At 45.4% G+C, this 7,409-nt stretch overlaps 1 pseudogene; it reads left to right on the top strand.

Moving 5' to 3' along the window:
- The first annotated feature begins 4,760 nt into the window (after positions 1 to 4,760).
- On the top strand, positions 4,761 to 6,395 carry LOC125547316 (annotated as a pseudogene).
- The last annotated feature ends 1,014 nt before the right edge of the window (positions 6,396 to 7,409 follow it).

Raw genomic sequence — 7,409 nt, 5'->3', positions numbered from 1 at the left:
GGTCGGAGAGCCCCTCGGCAGGTGGCGGTAGCCGGCGGAGAGGAAGAACTTGGTCAGCCCCCTTGCCCTCCTCCACCCCGAGATGGCCCACACCCATAGGGTGTTCTCCACCCAGACTACGGCAGGGTAGAGCCTCTCGGGGAAGGTGGGCGACACACGGTAGGTAGCCCGGTGAACTGCATCTTGCTTGCTAGCTTCGAGTGGATCTTGGGACGACTTGTGGGGAAGATGGGAGATGAAGGAGAGTGAGAGGAAGATGTAGAGGAAGATGTAGGCTTGGGTGTGCTTAAACAGCCGAGGTGCACCGTTTTAACATTTTGTTTTCCTCTCCCTCGTAATGGCATGGGAAACGAGCAATGTGGCATCGAGTCACCCGAGCCAACCCATGTACACGCGCATGCATTGTGGTAGTAATGCCAACGAACTGCGTAGCACTCTAGGAATTAAAAATGCGTCGAGAGATGAGTTTGATGCCATGCATGTAGCGGCTAGCGATGGTTGGGCATCTAAACCCATCTAGAATGGGTAAATAGCCATAATGCGATGAGGGTGTTGGCGGGCGTGCTCGCCCTCGATCCCATGCATTCAACGTCGAACTTTGTGCGGGCTGCCGCAGCAGGGTTACGCGCGCGTGCATGCTTTTCAGGCCGAATGCAGCGGCGTGTCCATCGGTCCAACGGGTGAGCTGCTGTAATTAAGCCCAACAACACATGGCAGACCTGCTCAATCTTACAATGTAAAAAATGGGCTAAAACGACCAGCCAATGAAAGCGCAGCACACGGATCTGTGACATGGCTCCTGATCCAGACCGTTGCTTATGTTCACATCCATCCAATGGTCCAGAATGTTGCATGTTATAATATTCAGCATCTTCGAATCAACCAATCAGAGTGCAGCCCGTGGATCGCTGACATAGCCCTAGTGCATGATCCAGACCGTCCATTCACGGCGATCCAATGGCCTAGAGGAGTGTGGGGTTTCGATGGGGTTTTGATGTGGTTTTGAGGGGTTTTGAGAGGTTTTCAACGGTTAGGGTTGAGCATAACTAATTCAGAACAAAATCAAAAATATATAAAACTTGTGTCGATCATTGTTCTATGTGACTAAGTATCTAGGAAAAAATAAGAAACTTGTACTACGGATGTTTTCATGAAAAAACCTTCACAAAAGATGGCTATCAAGAACGAGGTTGTAGGGTTTTGAAGAGAAGTGAGCTAGGGTTTAGTGTTAAACATGTCATACTTGATCGAAACGATCCAATATCAGGAAGGACTCTTATATACACACACTAGACGTCAAGTTTCCTTTTTGGGCTCATTTAGAGAAGGTCGAAAAAAAACTTGCTTACAAATGGGTCTGTTTTCCCTAGCTTTGGAGGGGTTTTGGAGGTCACGTGGAGCACATTTTTCATGTCCATAGTTTCACATAATAAAAGTGCCCCGATTAATCAACTAACATGCATAATAGTCCAGAAATCATTATAACACCAATACCACAGACCAAATAACTTTAAATTTGAATTTTGTCTCAAACTTGAATAGTATTACACAAATACACATCATATCAAAGTAAAAACACCATTACACAAATTCAGGAAAGGTTTTATTACTACAACATAGTAGCAATACACAAGTTTCAACAATTTTTCAATTCTGCTTCTTCCTACCACTCGATTTCTTCTTCTTCTTTTTTACCAATTCTTGTTTTTGGTTGTACAACACCCAGTTCACTCAAGCTCTTGATTTTCTTCATTGGACTGCCTGGAACACAAGCTTCATTTCGCACCACAACAGTTGTAGTATCATCGGACCCAATATCACCAGTTGGCAACACAACTTCCACTATAGGCTCAGTTGGCACCACATTAGCTGGAATATCTTTAGTTGGCAACTCAAATTTCAACATAGGCTCAGCTTGCACAACATCAGCTGGAATATCTTCAGAGGTACCCATATCTCCAGTTGGCACCACAACATCAAAATCTTTCTCATCTTGCAGCAGCACATCCAACTCTTGCTCATTTTGCACCACACCATCCAAGTCTGGTTGAATGTGTATTGTTTCACCAAAACTTCTCTTTCTTCTAGAGCCATTGCCTCTTGCTTTTTTCTTTGGCCAACACTCTTCAACAACAAGGGGCTCACCTGCACGCTTCCTCCTAAAAAGATAAAGCATGTCAACTGGTTAGTGATAGAAAAATGCAACAAAATAGTAAACAATGCAAACATATGCCCACATACTTTGGCCTTTCAGGAGTGTAACAACATTTGGGAGATCCAACTCGGTGCCCAAGTTGCTGGCACAACTTGCATCTAGTTTTGTTACCTTTTTGGGACCTTTTTGGCTTTGCATCCTTCTTTCCCTTGCCCATTTTACTACTCCCACCTTTCTCAAACCATGCCTTGAATCTACTCCCTTTAGGCCTGCCAGCCTTTCTTTTTCTTAGGGGAGGACACATGGAAAATTCAATTTCCACTTCAGGCCACTGAGACTGATCTGTAAGTGCTGGAATTGGAGTTGCATCTGCAGCCTTGAATCTTGCTACTGAGTAATATTCGTGCAAATATGGGTGCATTTTTATCTTCGTTCGGGAGGCCAAGAAAAATATGGCATGATCACATGGTTTCCCAGTGTGCAGCCACTCCAAACAAGTGCAATCATGCATTTTAGTGTTAACAACATGCCTTCTACCAGTTTTGGTATCTCTACTCCAGCACCCCACACAGAAGATTTTTCAACAAATAAATGTGTAAGATTTCCGCTCCTGTTGACCACCTATTGTATCACTGCAGGAAGCTTATCCCCTTGTAGACAATCACCAATCCTTCTTCTCAATTCCCACAAGCACATGATCATGATCCTGATTTGGTCAACCATGTCATGCACATGCAAATTTTTTAACTGCTTCACCTTGTTGTTAAAACTTTCTGCCAAGTTGTTGTTGATATGATCACACTTGATGGCAGTGTTAAATCCTGACCTATACCATAGTAGAGAATGGTAGGTGTTCACCCATGGACCAAACTCAGGGCATGCTGGCATTATCTTACCAAGATGATATGAATTTGTCTGTTTAGTATAAGATCTTACTGCTGGCCACATGCGACCAAATTCTTCCCCTCTGAATTTTTTGATCAAATTCATCCACATATGGCCGAAGCACTCCCTCTGCCCACAATGGGGGAAAACATTCTTCACTGCGTTTTCTAGCCCTTTGCATGCATCTGTGTGGACTACCAAAGGTGACACTAGCTCTATGCATCTTTTCAACTGCGTCATGAACCATGTCCATGGGACCTCTATCTCTGACTGAAATAAGCCAATAGCAACAGGGAACATCCAATTGTGTCCATCCAAAGCATTGCAAGCTGCCAATTGACCATTACAGTTGCCAGTCAAAAATGATGAGTCTATGCTCAAATATGGACGACACCCTGCCTTGAAGCCATCAATGCAAGGCTTTAAAGCCATAAAAAACTTAGAGAAAATGACTCTTTCATTCTCTGTTACCTTAGTATCTATCTCCACAACACTGCCAGGTGACCTCTTCTCCACCTCTGCTTTGAATTTATAAAGCATCCTAAAAGTATTTGCCCAGTCACCATATAATTGTTTCATTGCCCTTTGTTTTGCCTTCCACACCGTGTTATACTTCACCTTAATGGGGTATTGCTTTTGCAAGTCTACTTTAAGTTTCTTTGCAGTAGTGTTTGGTTTCTTGGCTAGAATATGAGTGATCTTTTCTACAATCCAAAGTTGTGATGTCATGGTTGATACTCTCTGTGAACTTGTAATACAAGTATGTTGGTGAGGGATTTGCTTCATCCTAATGGTACTTCCATCAGGTTGGCGTATAGCAGATATGTACCACTTGCAAGTCTTGACACTTCCATAAAAACCTCTACATCTTGCATAAAACTTCTTTCTACCAGTCCACTTAGTCTTGGCATCAAACTCATGTTTGACTGCATAAGTCTTGAAACACATCCTAAACTCATCCATGTTTGGGAACAAATTCCCCACTGCAATAACATGGTTTTCCTTGTCATACACATTTAACAACTCATCATCATGTGCATCATCTACATCATCTGCAGCATCTTCCATCAGCTGTCCATCCACATCTTCAGTTCTATCTCTGTTAGCATCAGTATCAGTAGGCATACTAGATTCACCATCCTTCTCCTCCTTATCTTCATCAGCTACTCGAATGCCAAAAAAATCGCCATCTCAGTGTCATCCATTGGTGCAATGACTAAATCAATTAGGTCATTGGAATTCTACTGAATTCCAATCAACAGAAACAACCCTTCCAACACCATCAGAGCCCTCTTCTACATCACCCCCCTTAGGTAATACTGTCACTTCACCTGTACACATGGGCATTATCTGCCTCTTTGAAACCCAATCATCATCTACCATCTGTGAAGCTAATAACTTTCAGGGCACATATCCAACCTTAGATTCTGATTTCAGATCAACAAGCTCTGCATGAAACATAGTATGTTTGGTTGTCCAGCCATCTTGTCGATCGATTTCATCAACCATGTCTTCATCATCCTCAATTCTCACATACTCTCCTTCCCAATTATCAAAGCGTAACAATGCTACCGCTTGCTCTAGACCCCAAAAAATGCTCTCCCCCATTTTTTCCACCACATTCTTCACGGCCTTCTCTTCCATGCTCTGCAGTTCTTGTGGATCAATCTCTACAAAATCAATCTCCCACTTCACAATTGTCTCTCTCTCTATGTCCCGCATGCTACCATCACCTAGCTTTGCCTTAGAAGGAAGGAATTCCACAGTGAATTCGAACGTCCGAGCAACATCCCCCTTGTTTCGGGGCAGTGTGAGGTGAGCTAGCAGAAGCAGACGAGGCACAAATCGCATAGCTTGGAAAGGATGCACATTAAGGGATTACCTAGTCGATGTTGTTGTCTCTGGCGGCTCCATCACGGCCAGCCCACCCCCCTCCCACCCACCCAAATCTAGATCAAATCGACCAAAAATACCAAAAACAGAGGGAAACAGAGGGGGATGCGGTGAGATCCAGCTCGACACGGAGGGGAACGGGACAGGGTTCCGGATTCACTCACCACAACCGCCGCTCAGCTCAGCAAAAGCAGTTGCGAGGGAGGCGGGTGCCGTAGGGTCGTACGTCGGTTTCTGTTTGAGACAGGGGAATGGGACGAGCGGCCGCTGGTCGGGGTGGCCTAGATGGAGATTGCGCGGAGCATGCTGATCAACCACATGAGGTGCTGACACTGGGCGACCGGCTGTGGTGGGTGGACCTGGCCTGGGGTGCCTGCTCCGTCGACCCCTTTAGCGACCGGCCGGAGGGTTGCTTCGGCGAGCTACCGTGCTGCCTGCTTCTGATTCCCCGGTGCTGAGGCTGAGCAGGTACCGACACATGGGGGTCAGCGAGGGGAAGTTGCGGTACGTCCAAGTGTCCAATAGAGACGACAGGTTGAGCATGATCGTTTCGTTTCGCTAGATGAGGAGACCTATAGCTGGGGGCTGGATCACGCAGCTGAAATTACAGATCGGTGCGACCGTTGCCTTGTTCAAATTGCTGCCATACATCCATTCAAAGTCAACCTTGTGTACCTCCAACATGGTGGTGCTATCATTGCCATGGACCTGGCTACGGGGAAGGAGATTTGGAGGAGTTCCCTTCCAAACGAAATTTTCTTAGAAAAATTGGTCCGCAATAGTTCTCTTGTTCCTTGCGCGCTCCCAACATGGCTTGCCACGAGCCATATCCCTTCTGCAGGCACATATAAGCTTCATACACTTGACACAGAATCATCCAATCCAAAGTGTTGTTGGAGGGCTGAAGATAAAAGGTTCCATGTAGCTCAACCTACAAAGGAACTTTACCAAGTGTACTGCCCTATAATTGTTAGAGTACACATGGTTTAGTTTCTTAATCTACACAAATTGCATTGTATTGAAGTATCTGAAGGGATTGTCAATATCTTACACATTGCGGTTTAATAGTTGCGCACATTAATTTTCTGAATTATAAATTGGCCATTGTTAGCAGTGTTTTAACCTTTTTAGAATATTAAGAGGTGGAATTTGGCATTGCTAGAGAATCTGATGTATTTTATTGATTGCATTGGTTATGAGAATGTCTATCATGTAACCAAAATTGCTTTGCCGATCTAATTACTGTCGGCATACAAATATGCAATCATCTTGTTACATGCCTAAATGTTGTTTTCCAATTCAAGTCTTGACGTAACGACGACACATATACTACTCTTGTTGCTCTTTGTCATTTTTATTTAAGTTCGTGTATCTATTAATTGAAGGAACCCTTTCAAGCAACAAGTCCTATTGCAAAAGGATGACTTTGGCAGACATGCTGGTTCGTGTAGACAAATGCTAGACAAACTGACGGTGACAGCTAACTTATCTCCGGTACTCTCTTAACTTCTTAAGTAACTCTTTCTTGTTTGGTAATCCTTCTTGTTTGTTTGCTATGTTGTCATATCCTGTTATTTTTTGTGGCATGATGCTGCATTTCTCCCACACTGCCCATAAAATGTGTTACTTGCACAAACAATAAAGTATTGGTCATTTTCGAAGCTGAAATGTCTAGCGGAAATTACGGAGGCCTCGCTGAGGCGACCCGAAGGAGACCGGAGATCGGATCTAGCTTTTGGGGAATGTAGTAATTTCAAAAAATTTCCTATGCACACGCAAGATCATGGTGATGCATAGCAACGAGAGGAGAGAGTGTTGTCCATGTACCCTCGTAGACCGAAAGCGGAAGCGTTAGCACAACACGGTTGATGTAGTTGTATGTCTTCACGATCCGACCAATCAAGTACCGAACGTACGACACCTCCGAGTTCAGCACACGTTCAGCCCGATGACGTCCCTCGAACTCCAATCCAGCCGAGTGTTGAGGGAGAGTTTCGTCAGCACGAAGCCGTGGTGATGATGATGATGTTCTACCGACGCAGCGCTTCGCCTAAGCACCGCTACAGTATTATCGAGGTGGACTATGGTGGAGGGGGGCACCGCACACGGCTAAAAGATCAAACTGATCATTTGTTGTGTATCTAGGGTGCCCCCTGCCCCTGTATATAAAGGAGGAAGGGGGGTGCAGCCGGCCAGGAGAGAGGGCGCGCCAGGAGGAGTCCTACTCCTACTGGGAGTAGGACTCCCCCCTTTTCCTAGTTGGATTAGGAGTTGGGAGGGGGAAAGAGGAGGGAGAGAGGAAGGAAGGGGGGTGCCGCCCCCCTATCCTTGTCCTATTCGGACTAGGGGGAGGGGCGTGCGGCCCAGCCCTGGCCGCCTCTCCTCTTCTCTGTAAAGGCCCATTAAGGCCCATTAACCTCCCGGGGGGTTCCGGTAACCTCCCAGTACTCCGGTAAAATCCCGATTTCACCCGGAA

The sequence above is a fragment of the Triticum urartu genome, chromosome 3 (assembly GCF_003073215.2).
Source record: "Triticum urartu cultivar G1812 chromosome 3, Tu2.1, whole genome shotgun sequence".
Classification (NCBI taxonomy): Eukaryota; Viridiplantae; Streptophyta; class Magnoliopsida; order Poales; family Poaceae; genus Triticum; species Triticum urartu.
This window is presented reverse-complemented; position numbering and strand designations above follow the sequence as displayed.